General features: G+C 46.3%; 1 long non-coding RNA gene across 1 annotated transcript in view; it reads right to left on the minus strand.

The window, feature by feature from the left end:
- LOC135302615 (uncharacterized) overlaps window positions 1-12,589 on the minus strand; it is a 30,578-nt gene that overhangs the window by 9,850 nt on the left and 8,139 nt on the right. Inside the window, exon 6 of the long non-coding RNA XR_010364205.1 lies at window positions 5,180-5,281. This is a non-coding gene — a long non-coding RNA (uncharacterized LOC135302615). The remainder of the gene's footprint in view (window positions 1-5,179; window positions 5,282-12,589) is intronic.

Here is a 12,589-nt window from a genome sequence, read left to right on the forward strand (position 1 = left end):
TGTCACCCTGAGGCAGAGCCTTCTGGTGCTGCTGGGTCTGTGACACCTGCCTGGGGACAACACCAGAGAGGCCACAAACCATGACAGTGAGACACCACTGGAGCCATAGGCCACCACTGGAGCCGTGGGCCAGCCTCAGCTCCCAGCTAAGAAATGCCCTGCATCCAGGGACTCTGCCACAGCTGCTGGGACACAGCACTGCAGCACTGAGGGGTCTTGTTTGACAGGAGCACCCATGGGCTCCTGCTGAAGAAGACCCTGCTTCCAGCCCTGTCTACACCAGGAGGTGAAGACACCATGGTAAAAGCTGCCCACTGTCTTATTTCATCCCAGATCAGATGACCCTAAATCAGTGAGCTGTGCCTGATGCTTCTGAGTGCACTCAAGCCTGCACATAAAAGAGGACTGGCAAAATAATCATGTTGCAAAATGCTGAGAATAGTAGAAGTGGTCACCCAGTGTATCCAGGCTGCTAAGAAAGCTCTTTTGATTAAATCAAACACAGAGCACAAGAAAAATGCTCACATCATACATGATGGTATCTCCTGGGCTGCCTTCTACTGAGATGAAAAAGAAGAAATTACCCATGCAAAACCCACATCATCCATAATCTGCAATGCATTTGGACAGAGGGAGGCCAGCCGTAATTCAAACCATGTGTGTTTGGCTTTAAAACCAGCATCAGCAGGACTCAGCCAGCCTGTGTGCCATCCTGCCTGCCCTGGATTCCCTGCTTCTCTCTCATATTCAGCATTTCTTTCCATGTTCACAGCTGAATCACTCTTGCATCAGCAGCATCACCATGGGCAGTGTTCCTTCTCCAGGCAGGCAAGTGGCAAGACCCCCAATCCTGCTCTGCTCGAGCCCTCAGCAGCACAGGACCTCTTCCAGGATACTGTGTCAGATTCCTGCAGGGACCTGTGCAACTTTTTTTTTTTTTTTTTTTTTTAATCCCAAATTAAAACTTAAGCTTCAAAGGCAGAGATCTAGGGGGCTCTCTTCATGCAGACACTGTATTTCCTGGAACAGATCCTTTAATTTTGTGGTGAGCTGGAGTTGAAGACATTTGTATTCAAATCCTTATTTAGGCTCTAATGCTCTTTAGTATTGGATACAGGGATTTTACACTGGAAATGGCACTTTTGACTTTACTATCACCCCAAACAGACAATCACATTTTAAGCTGCTATTTCTTTTCCAGCCTTCTTACACTGTTCTCCACACTCTCCCAGAAACTGTAATTATTCTGCCACATCTACTCGACTAATAAAATTCATTCTGTTCTATGTTCTTCCCTCATTTTCTTCACAAATCTTACACCATCAAATAAAATCAAGGTTTCCATTTGTAAAGTGGTTATCAGCAGCTCAGCTTTTACTTACAGTTCTTTGAACAGGCTGCAGGGATGGTAGATGGGTTGAAATGTAATGCAATATCATATACTGTGGTGTGACCTCCAAGCATCACTTTGTATGGGGTGTCCCACAGTACCCTCTCCTTTTAGGGGGGGTTTAGCCCTAGAGATGATAACAGTACTGGTTCTAATAATTTTGCTGGATGTTAAAAACAGGCATGATCTAGTTGATGTTCATGTCACTCATGCCAGCTCACCTCAGCGTGTGCAATCCTGCCTGAACACAACAGGATTTGTAATCTCCATGGGTCCTTGCAGAAGAGCCCTCACTCAGGGATCTCTCAGGGCTTTACAAGCTCACCTTGTGCTTTTTATGCTGCCTAAAATCCACAGGGATGGACAGCACTGGGTTAGTGTTGAGGCAGGGCAGGCACAAGACCACGTCCCTCTAAAAATAGTGACTGAAACTCCCTCTGAAGGATTGAATGCATTTAAAACCTCACCATGCCCCAAAAAATATGTTGAATATACACAAAAGATTTGTTTGGATCTCAGTTTACTCCCAGATTTGCTCATCTTTTTTTTTCATTGGAGGCTTTAGGAGCAGCAGCTTTTGTAGCTGTCCAGCAAAGGATTCATTCTCAAGTGTCCTTTGCATGCAGCTGAGCCTGTGGTGTCCATGGAGTGCCATGCACCTCCTCCACTCTCAAACGTGCAAGTTTTTTCCTCAAATGTTCACACCTAAGCTGGGATGCACGGGTAGAGCCTCCCACTCACCAACACTTAATTCCCAGGCCTGGGACCTGGGAGAGTTTTGTTTCATAGGCTGGTATTGCTCATGCTCTTAAAAAAAAAAACCAAAAAACAAAACACATTAAGGATGAGCTTGAATTTTTCTGTACATTCCCTTTGCAGAAAACAGAGACTCCAAAAAAACTGGGGAAGGGCGATGAAAATCAGATGTCATTCCCAAAAGGCAACAAGACAACATTCATTTTTATAGCCTCACATTCCCTCATCTAAAATCAATAACACCCCCAAATAAATAAAAGAGGCATACCCATTCAGTAGATCTGGGGAATACTGCAAAAAAATGAGTTAGGAATATTATTTCATATCCTCAGCATATGGATGTGCTTTGCTCTGGGAGCAGCCTTCCATGAGCACTCCAGCTAACAAGCTTGCTGCACAGCAATCTGAGCAGCAAATTTTAAAAGAAGGCCCGGAAAATATTCCCCAGAAGACAACTTGGAATAACTAATCATAAAAAACTTCACACTGGACAGCTAATTTAGGAGCTCTGATCATCCTTTCAGTAGCTGGAAATATAACACTCGATGTGCTTGTCCAGTCAGAGCAGATGTGTGTGACTCAGAGCTCGCCCTGCACTCAGAGGCAGAACTGGCTCAGAAAAGTCCTAAGTGAGAGCAAGAAGGTGTGTGAGTGTGTGTGTGTGTCAGGGGCTTCCCTCCAGCACATTATTTACTGTGAATTACTTAGGCAGCCCCAGATTTTATTTGATAATTTTTCCCTTGATGTGCTCCATATAAAGGCAGTGTTAGCATTAACCAAAGCTAATCCACGGCGCAGTTGGGGAGGGGATTATTTTGCCAATGATTGGTTTCTTTAAACATGGACTTGTGATCAAAGCAATATGGTTCTGATTTTTTCCTCTATTTTTTAGCTTTGTAGTGTGGTTCTTCTAAATAGTAAGTTACTGCTCTAAGCACGCTGTGAATTTCCAATATAGCAAAGCTTTAATAATTTGCAGCCATAATTGTTCCTGCTTCAGTCTCCAATTCAATTTGGTGTGGAATTCCCATCTCCCAACACAAAGCTTAACTCAATGGTATCTGTGTGAGACAGACTATGAAACTAGTCTGGTATAATGGATTTCATTAAGGGATAGGCAAATTATTTTCATCTGTAATCTATTTTAAATGGAAAAAAGGGCTTTGAATAAATATTTTTCCTTCAAAAATTATTAACTTCTGTGGGGGGAAAGAGGCATGGCTATTGTTGCTTATTTTTTTCTTTGTTTTCATAAAGGGTTTGAAAATTATTTTCTGGTTGAATTATTTATTTGGTTGAAATAACAAATATTTAAGCCAGGGGTGGAAACAACATCTTTTTATTTTACTGAAGAGTCAAACCATGCAAGGAGCTTTCACTCCTTGCCTGCCCATCTGTAACCTCTTCTGATGCTAAAATCCCAGCTCATAGACTGACATAACAAGCATCACCCATCTCCAGACCTCCATGGCCATTTCTCTGCCTGTGTGTAGATTTAGTAGCCTCAAATAATTTTTTAGTCTAGCCTGAAAGTAGAAAACTCTGAAATTTTAGCACAGATATCTGTTTTTAAGAGGGAGCCTGTGTTGGCAGAAGACTCTTAACCCTAACCTGAACAAGCACAGACTAGTAACAGGTAAGTGGAAAGTCTTATTCAAGCCCTGCACATGGCAGTAAATTACTCCCCTGATGAATAAAAGCCATTACTTAGTATTTAGCATCATAGCAAGAAGCCTCTTCGGCCTGTTCCTAACAGAGATGTTACAGTTAATTTAGTGTAAAATTATCACCTGCTGTACAATAAAACAACAAACTGCAGTCAAATAATCTCTTAATAAATGAAAATGTGTAATAAACTGTGTCAGCACCACAGAGACTTGGCAAGGCTGAATACCCTAAAGGTACCAATCCAAACAAATTCACCATACAATATATGGCCTATGTCATTTCTGGTTCTTATCAGAGATGATTCATCTGGGAATCCCTGGCACTAAGTTTTACCTCTAAAGGCCAGGCAGTTATTACAATGATATAATTTCTGCCACATTAATTAAATATAATGCCTGTTAGCCCCTTTATAGGGGTCTATAAATTTGTTGTAAACATATGCTGTAGATGGGCATATGTAATCTACAAATGTAATAAACGTTCAGTCAGCTTCCTCTCCTTGCAGAGCTGGGATAGGTCAAATTATCACAGTGCCAGAAAAACCACAGATATACCCAAAGGTAAACCTAATCTTGCTCCTGTCACACATTATGATAAGTATATATATATATATGTTGACATTTATATATATATACACACACACATCTTCATATACAGAGACCTGTGTCTCTGCCAGAGAGGGAGGCAGCACGAGCACAGGAGGCATGAATTGGTGGCAGCAGGCAAGAGGACATGCAAATGCTCTCACTGCCAGATCCAGTGTTGGTGAACACCAGCAAAGGGCCACCAAGTCACTGCAGCTCAGCACAGTCCTTCTGCTGGACTCTTCCAACTGCAGGGGAGCTGTGGTTATGTTAAATTGCCTAAAGTCTGTATTTGCTGGAGATTCAAATGCTCACTTTACCCAGTAGGAGAAAGAAATAAGAGGGGAGAACAAAGAGGAAACCAAAGCCAAGGGAACAAAAGCTGGGTAACAGCTGCAGTCAGCCAGACCCAGACTTTGAGCAGCAACATCAGACTTTCTGAGGCATCACATGAGAAAGCTGAGGAAGATCATCCCCATTCCTATGCTCCCCTGGGAAGAGGAAAGCAAGATGCTCAGTGGGCTCTGCTTGCCTTGAAGTCCAAGTCCATCCATTTGAAAACCACAAAGAGATCTTGGAGGATTGGCCTTCCTCTGCCCCCCTCCACACTGGCTGCTTTAGCGAGCACCAGGGCCTGGTGCCTCCAGCCACACAAGGTTTTTGCAGGGGTGTGGAGCAGGTTGTCCCACCTGGAGGTCTCCAGAGCTGCTGACACCTTCTTGCAGAAGGGAGCCCGAGGGTGGCCTGCAGCACAGGCCATTCACACTTCATGCTCACTTACTCTTGTTTTGTTTCACATAGCTCACAAGGCAAGGGCAAGGGACAGCTGGTGACAGCTGGAACCCATGGAGGGTCAGAGCAGGACACAACAGGATGCAGCTACCTAGAAGAAATGTTTAATAAACATCACCATCAGGAGCCCTTTTATCTTCCCAGAAATATTAGTCAAATTGTGAAAAACTTCAAAATTACTTTTGTTTGTGTGCTGTGTCTCCTACATAGGCATTTCTGATCGCATTCCCACTAACATAGCAAACCCTGGCATCTTACAATACAGTCCAACTAGAATAATGGCTTCACTTTAGACAGCTTGGGAGCGCCTGGCACCCCATGCCAGCCCTCTGAAGGGCTGCCCCTGGTGCAGGTCAGAAGCACTGGATAATCCTTTATGTCAAGCATCCATCTGCTGCTGCTTTTATAATACAATCTTCACTGGTACAGATAACCCCGGTCCATCAATACTTCCAACCACAGTCCGGTACTATGGGAAGCAGGAATGACCTCTCAAGTCTACTGGCTCACATCTGTCTTCCAAGCTGTTGCTGGTGTCTTTACACAGGTAATTGTGCCCCAAAACTCCTTAGGTCCCCACTCCTCCAAGATGACTTCTGCAGAAGAGCAATGGAACAATTTTTCTCAGGCTGTCAGGATGGGGAAAGAAGTTGTGCTGATGCATAAATTTGGCTGGGCATCTGGAGGTAAAACAACATCATTCCAGCCCCTGCCTCCAGAAGATTGCCAGCATATCTTTTTCCATCCAAGTTCCTGGCTAGAAGGTTGCCATGACACTGCTGGAGACCCGTAAGAGGTTTGGGTGCTGCTACAGGGCTGGGTGCAACCTCTGTGTGGGTGTGAGTGAAGAAGGTTCAGAGCCCATGGGGTAACCACACCACTGTGCTGTGGCTCTGCCAGGGCACGTCTCACTCTGGGAAGCACAGAAGGTAGCACAAACCTCCCTCATTCTGGTACACCCTCCCTTTGTCAAACTAAAGGGGCCTCCAGCCAGAGGCTGTTTCACAAAGACAGGGCCCCCCAGCACATGGCAGATGTTGGGCTTCTGACTTCCATGAGTGGGGCTGGAGGCATCAGTTTATTCTCTTCACACCACCACAAATGGCAAAGCTCTCACCCAACACACCTTCTTAAAAGGTAGGGACTGATCATTTAAACACAGGAAATGAAAGTGACAGCTAGAGGAGACTTCTCCTCCACCCAGCTCCCTCCTTGGGAAGCTCCATTCCTGTATAAACATCTTCTGTCATTAACCTCGCTGGACAGATTCTCCTCAAGCTGTGAGGGCAGCAACTTTTCTTCAAACTGAGCTTAGCTGAGCAGAAGATAAATACAGCATTTTTCCTCAATTACATCAAACAATAATGGATTATCAGGACGTGCCAGCACCCTCTGGTAGCAAGAGGGGCAGTGCAAGGGTGGAGCTGGTGGTCTCTGACACCTGCCCTGCCAGGGGTCTCAGCTATGCCAAAAATGGGCAGCCCAGGCACATTTCTGCTGCGGGGGCAGCTGGTATCTAAGCTGGCCTCAGGGGCAAAGTGAAATGTAAATGCTCTGTGCTTCAAGCCAATGCTAAGGTTTTCTTCACTTTTAAGAATGCTTTCGACCAAAATGGTGCAAGATTCACTGTGTTGAGCAGTGTAACATCTGCATCTCCTGGCCCAGCCTCTTCCCTGTCAAACTGCCACATGTGCTTGCAAAGGTAGCAATAAAAATAAAAATTAAAATTAAGCAGTACAGTGATTTTTTTTTCCTTTATAAGGCCAGGAACAGTCTATATATCCATTTTTATTGATACAGTGCTTGAGCAAATTCCTGCCTGACCATCAGGCAGGCAGGCAGGCTGCCAGGCACCATCTCTAAAATCCACAAAACAGAACTGGTCCAAGTCACCTCCATGAAGTTTCACATGGAGTGACACTGTCTGAAGGAGAGAAGAAAAGGAACTGGATAGCCAAAGGATGAACATAATTCCTCAGCCTTTAGTTATAAAACAGATGGACACCAAAATGGACCAAGAAGAGGACTTGGAAATAGTGTGGTTTTACCTTCACAAGTATTTTCATTCTAAAGATGGAGAGGAAGAGTGAAGCAAGTGTGGTTTTATTACAAGGACTCATGACCTGAATACTGGAGGGATCTTTGGAGACTTGTGAGGGCCCTGACATCCATGGGTGGCTGTGCTCTTCACCTGGCTGTGCAGATTTGCATCAGGGAGATATCTCTAGCTGCTTCCCCTCTGGCAGAGGAAAACCAGCAAGTCTATTGTCTGTGTCTGATGCAAAGGAGAAGTCACCAATAATGGGATGCTGTAGAAAACCTTGTCACTACCAAGAGGGGCTGAGCCAGGCTCAGTCTCCAGCCAAGGGCAGCTGATTTGACACCTAATTCTGGCCACCAGGACACCATGCTAACCAAAAGGACATCACAGCAGTGAGACTATTGATCTGACTCACTTTGTGGTCCACAACTGATGCCTGATAGGAACTGCTGCCTGTGAACCTGTCCCCCACAGCACAGGAAACAAAACCATCCAGGGTGAAGGCAACGGGCAGAGCCCAGGGCAGGGCAAGCACTGGTCCTGCTCCCTGCTCACTCCATGGGGAGGTCCTGCTCCCACTCTGCTCAGTCCATAAGGGCAGCAGGACTTTAAGTACATCCCCACATCCTCCCAGCCCCAGCATCTGCCTGCTAAAACAGTTAAACCACCCCAAACTGCTATGGTTTCAGTTTATCATGTATCACGTACAGATCTCTCAGCGCTCACTGGCTCTCATGATGTTTGCTTCCCTCAAAATGTCATCCTATAAAAAATACCTAATTCAGCAGGGGGAGGGAGTTTGATATTTTCTTCTGAGGCTTTAGGTATGTTTTTCTTTTCATCAAGCAAAACCACTTTGGCCTTCTATAACTGGAAGGAGAGAAGTGTGATCCAGGGCCTTGAACTGCTGTTAATGCTGAAAAGGAGGGGCTGTAGTTTCCTTATTCCACCCCAGAAGGGCCTCTCTGTCTGTAAGGCTTGTGACTGTACAATTTTACTGTATGATCTTATTCTGTCAATGAAGGGGACAGACCACTGCCTGCACTTGTGTTCTTGCTGCTGTCACCAGGGCAGCCTCTGAGTCCCCCACTCCAAACAAGATATTCAGCCTCAGCATGTCCCTTTCTTTGTATTAAGAAAATGGCTGTTTATATGATTACTATTGCTACTGGCACTTCAGTTTGATGTGAAATGAAATGCTTGGTTTGGTACTGAACCACGATTTTCAGGTTTTTAATTAAAATTAATAAAGATTGAGTAAAAACAGAAGAAAAGTTTGAAGTCTGAAAGTCTGAAATTTTTAGAAAAACAAGGAAGTGATCAGCTTTACTTTGCTTTACCTTTCAGCTGTTTCAATGTCATTAAATTTAGCAATTTTTGTGGAGGAAACCCAGCCACTCCAGTAATGAGCTGTAAAGCTAAGAAAAATAAACAAGAAGAGTTTCACTTAGCCTTTATCTGTTGCCAAATCACATGTGCCTTTTGCCTGAAATGCAGTTGCATTACGGCACAGATGCCCATTGAAGGAGGATTTTCTCATAACACCCATGGCCATCCCTTACATCCTCAGACAGGATTCACTCCCCTCACCTGGGATCACTTTGCTTTCAGTTTTGCCCAGTCCTGAATTTTGCCTTCCCCCATCAAAGGCATTGTTTGCACAATGGTTCCTTTTGCAGCAAGGGCAAGCAGCATGGGCAGCAAACCAGCCCCCTGTGCTGTAGGACTGCTGCAAAGGTGGGGGGATCCCCCAAACAGGGGGAACATGACTCCAGCCAGGAGTGATTCCCCCTTGGCTGTGGAGTCCTGCCCTGGGGTTGGTATGCACAGGACCACACCATGCTCACATCCCTGACCTCACAGCACTTACTGTGCCTTCCCCATGCAGGACACAAGCAGAAAGGTGATGCTTTGACTTTCTGGGGTCACTCCTGACTTACACCACCACCACAGCCAGTTCAGAGATTCCTACAGGAGTGGCACTTGCATTTGGTTCCACATTATTACCTGGGTGGTGACAAGGAGCAGGACTTGGGCCTGTATTATGGTGTCATTATTTTGATAAAGATTTCTGCTTAACAGACATTTTCCCCCCTCTCTGCTGGATGCAAACCTCACACAGAACCAAAATCTGTCCAGAAGTGCATTAGAATGCAAAACTATTTCTGCTTCACAGAAGGACCCTTCCCATTGGCACCTCTGATACACCACAAGGGTGGTTCTCATTGTATTTTACAAAGCCCCTATTACAGTAAGGGGAAGAAAGGCAGAGTGGTGTGGAAGCTGTTAAACATTTAAACACCAAGCTGTTAAACACCAAGTCTGTCAGAAATTCGCATCAAGAACACGAAGTTGCAAAAAAGCCACACGCACACCAAAGAATTCCTACAATGGAGTTTCCAGGCCAACAAGTGCTGTTCTGCATATGCCCAGCCAGCAGGTATGAGCAGAGCCTGCCCTGCCAAGACAGTTTCTTGAATCAGACCCAGGTATCCCTGCCTATAGTATTGCTGTACAAACTGGGGAAGAAGAACTGCTGAGCCCTCTAGACATGATTACACCCATGTTACTGGAATTATACAGGGTCCATATTGCAGAAAGAAGGAAACAAACAAGAGAAACCTGCCTGCTCCCTGGTCTTAGCTGTGCCCAGCAGCAGAGATGGTCCCACCACAACCATGTCTCCAAAGTCTGGGCTTTTCAAAGTGTGTGTTTCTTTCCTGGCTGTGTGGTCTGGTCATGGCAGAGGCACACAGGGGCTCAGCATCCTGAGCAATGCACACCAGCATAGTTCAACAGCAGTGGCTCCAAAGGGAGAGTGAAAACGGTTATTGCTCAGTAATTAAAACTGAGTTCTCACCTGGCACACAAATGGGACATGGAGCAAGAGAGGCTGCAGCTAAGGTTTAGCATCCTTGGGGTACAGCTGTGAAGGCAAAGCATCCCATCACAACATGGCTTTCTGAGCCCTGTGTTGGGGCTGCAGACCCAGGCACAGCCAGTGCCCATAGCCAGCCCTGCAGGAGAAACCCCCAGGAGAGGCCTGGAAATGGGAAACAGCTCCATGGACAAGCTCTGCTCACATGTGCACAGCATGGATGTAACCCAACAGCAGCATAATCAACAGAGAAACAGCAAAACAGCCACCTCAGGGTTACTGAGAGAGAGGGGAGCTGAGCCCACTTTTACCCTGCTTAGTAGGGAAGAGAAAATCCAATTGCATTCTCTTTGCAACCAACTACTCAACAGCTTCCTTCTATTCCTTTGTTCTTTTGTCTTTTTCTTGCTCTGACTATCCAGGTTTTCCTCTCAGTGTAACCAAGCACACAGCTATCCTGAAACCATTTTCTCCTCTTCCTGGAGAGGAGAAATATTAAAGAACAGGTTTTCCTCCCTCAGTTCAGCTCACCTCTCTACTTTCCACAGATGCCATTTCCCCTAACCTTAAATTTCTTCTGCTGAAAAAAATCCCTCAAAATAACTAATCCTCTTGCCTTCCTTCTCTACCTCCCACCTCCTGTTTCCCTATCCCTGCTCCTCTCCTGTTTCTGGTTTCTTCCCTTTCATCTGGTTTCTCTCCACCAGCTGGTCTCTACATACACACAGCTCTCCCCTTCCTTCTCAGCCTCTCTTCACCCTATTAGCATTTTTTCACTTGTGCTAATTAGGCCCTCGGTTAACATCTTTTCTGCCTCCCTTCCCATGACTTCCTAGTCCCCCTGTCCTGGCATTTTCCCTTCCAGGGCTGCTTTTAATGCCCTTTTGGGATGAAGAGGCTGCATCTAGAGGTCTGTGTGGGCTCTGGCAATGCCTATTAAAATACCCTTGCTCAGAAAGCTGCCCAGTCTGCATCCCCACACCGCTACCCTGCACAGCTCAGCACCAGCAAGGAGCCACTGTGGTGATGATGATCACCCCAACCAGGGCTCACTCCCTTAATTAAGAGGAGGTCAGGTCATTACCAGCAGGTCAGGCCAACGCCAGCTCTGAGCACAGCCAGGCTGGGTGCCCTCCTCTCCCAGAGTCCCCAGCTCCACGTGAAAACGCCTCCACTGCAGTCCCAAACCACAGCCAGCACCAGTCCAGGAAGGGCTGTGCATCCCTCCCTGCCAGGGGGAACAGGGGAGCATTTCACCTCAGAGCTGATGTCCCTGAGACCTGCCCTCGAGGACATATGTTACAGCAGCAGTGTGACTTGTAAACAGAGCCTTGCTCTGCATCCTGGTGGCACGTTCCCAAGTCTCCAAATAGCACAGGTCACTGACAAATTGTATGATTCACATGCCAAACCCTTGGTATCTGGGATGGTTCTAGTTAAGAATTAGAGAAAGGAGGGCTTGTGGCTTCCGAGGAGTCCAGCCCATTGCTGGGAGAGGTCAGAGGGGTTTTGGTCTGTGTGTGTGCTTTTGTCAAAGCTGGACTGGAAGAAAGTTTCTTCTCCCAAAAATGCCTTTGAACTGCTTTTCCCCGGGGTATTTTTCTCAGCATGGGATCCTCAGGCAAAGAGACCTGCAGCTGTCAGAAAACAAAATGCCTGCAAAGAAAACCAGTCCAGTTCAGTGTATTTTGTTTCAACATCACTGTCATTCTTCCTCCTGATCATCACTGCTTGCCAGAGCAACCAAAGCCTTGCTACTGGACTAGACCCTGTGCTGAACATGGGAAGATGAACTCTCTGCTACAAGGGGAATCATCTAGACAATTAGTTCCTGTTTGAAAATAATTTCAAACAAAAGATCTACTTTTTTTAAATGTCAAAAACATTGAACCATCACTTATCTGGCAGCAGCAGTGTGGCTCATACAAATAATCCACCTGAGGACACAGGAAGGGAACACAAACACTGGGTTTTGGCCAGCACTGCTTGTGACACCCAGACACTGCCTCTTTCTAGGCTGCCCTAAAGGCTGTAGGGAAGAGCAGGTATCACTCTTACAGGAGGAACTGAGGAGCTGGGTGTTGAGACATGTAACCACAGGGCCAACTCTACCCAAGCATCACCCAAGGCCCACAGAGAACAGCCCTGGCAGAAAGCTTTGCCCCAGCTCATCACAGCCCCTCCCCAAACCACAAGGAGCCCACAGTGGGACCAAAACCCAGCGAAGGGCTCTGCTGAACACACGTGGGAGCTGGCACAGGAACACTACTGTCCCTCCCCAGCCCTGCAGGGCCTTTCCAAGGACAAGGAGCCACCGCAGCTGCATCTCTGCACTGCAGCTCTTGCCGCTTGGAGGAACACCCGTTTGGGATGTGTCTGACCCCACATGAACCTCTCCCTCCTTCCCCTGCCAACTGCAAATGCGTCACCGAGGGATACTGCCAGAGCCAGCCCCGGTGAGAAGTCGGGTGCTTTTTATT

This window comes from Passer domesticus, chromosome 6 (assembly GCF_036417665.1).
Source record: "Passer domesticus isolate bPasDom1 chromosome 6, bPasDom1.hap1, whole genome shotgun sequence".
In the NCBI taxonomy this organism is placed as follows: domain Eukaryota; kingdom Metazoa; phylum Chordata; class Aves; order Passeriformes; family Passeridae; genus Passer; species Passer domesticus.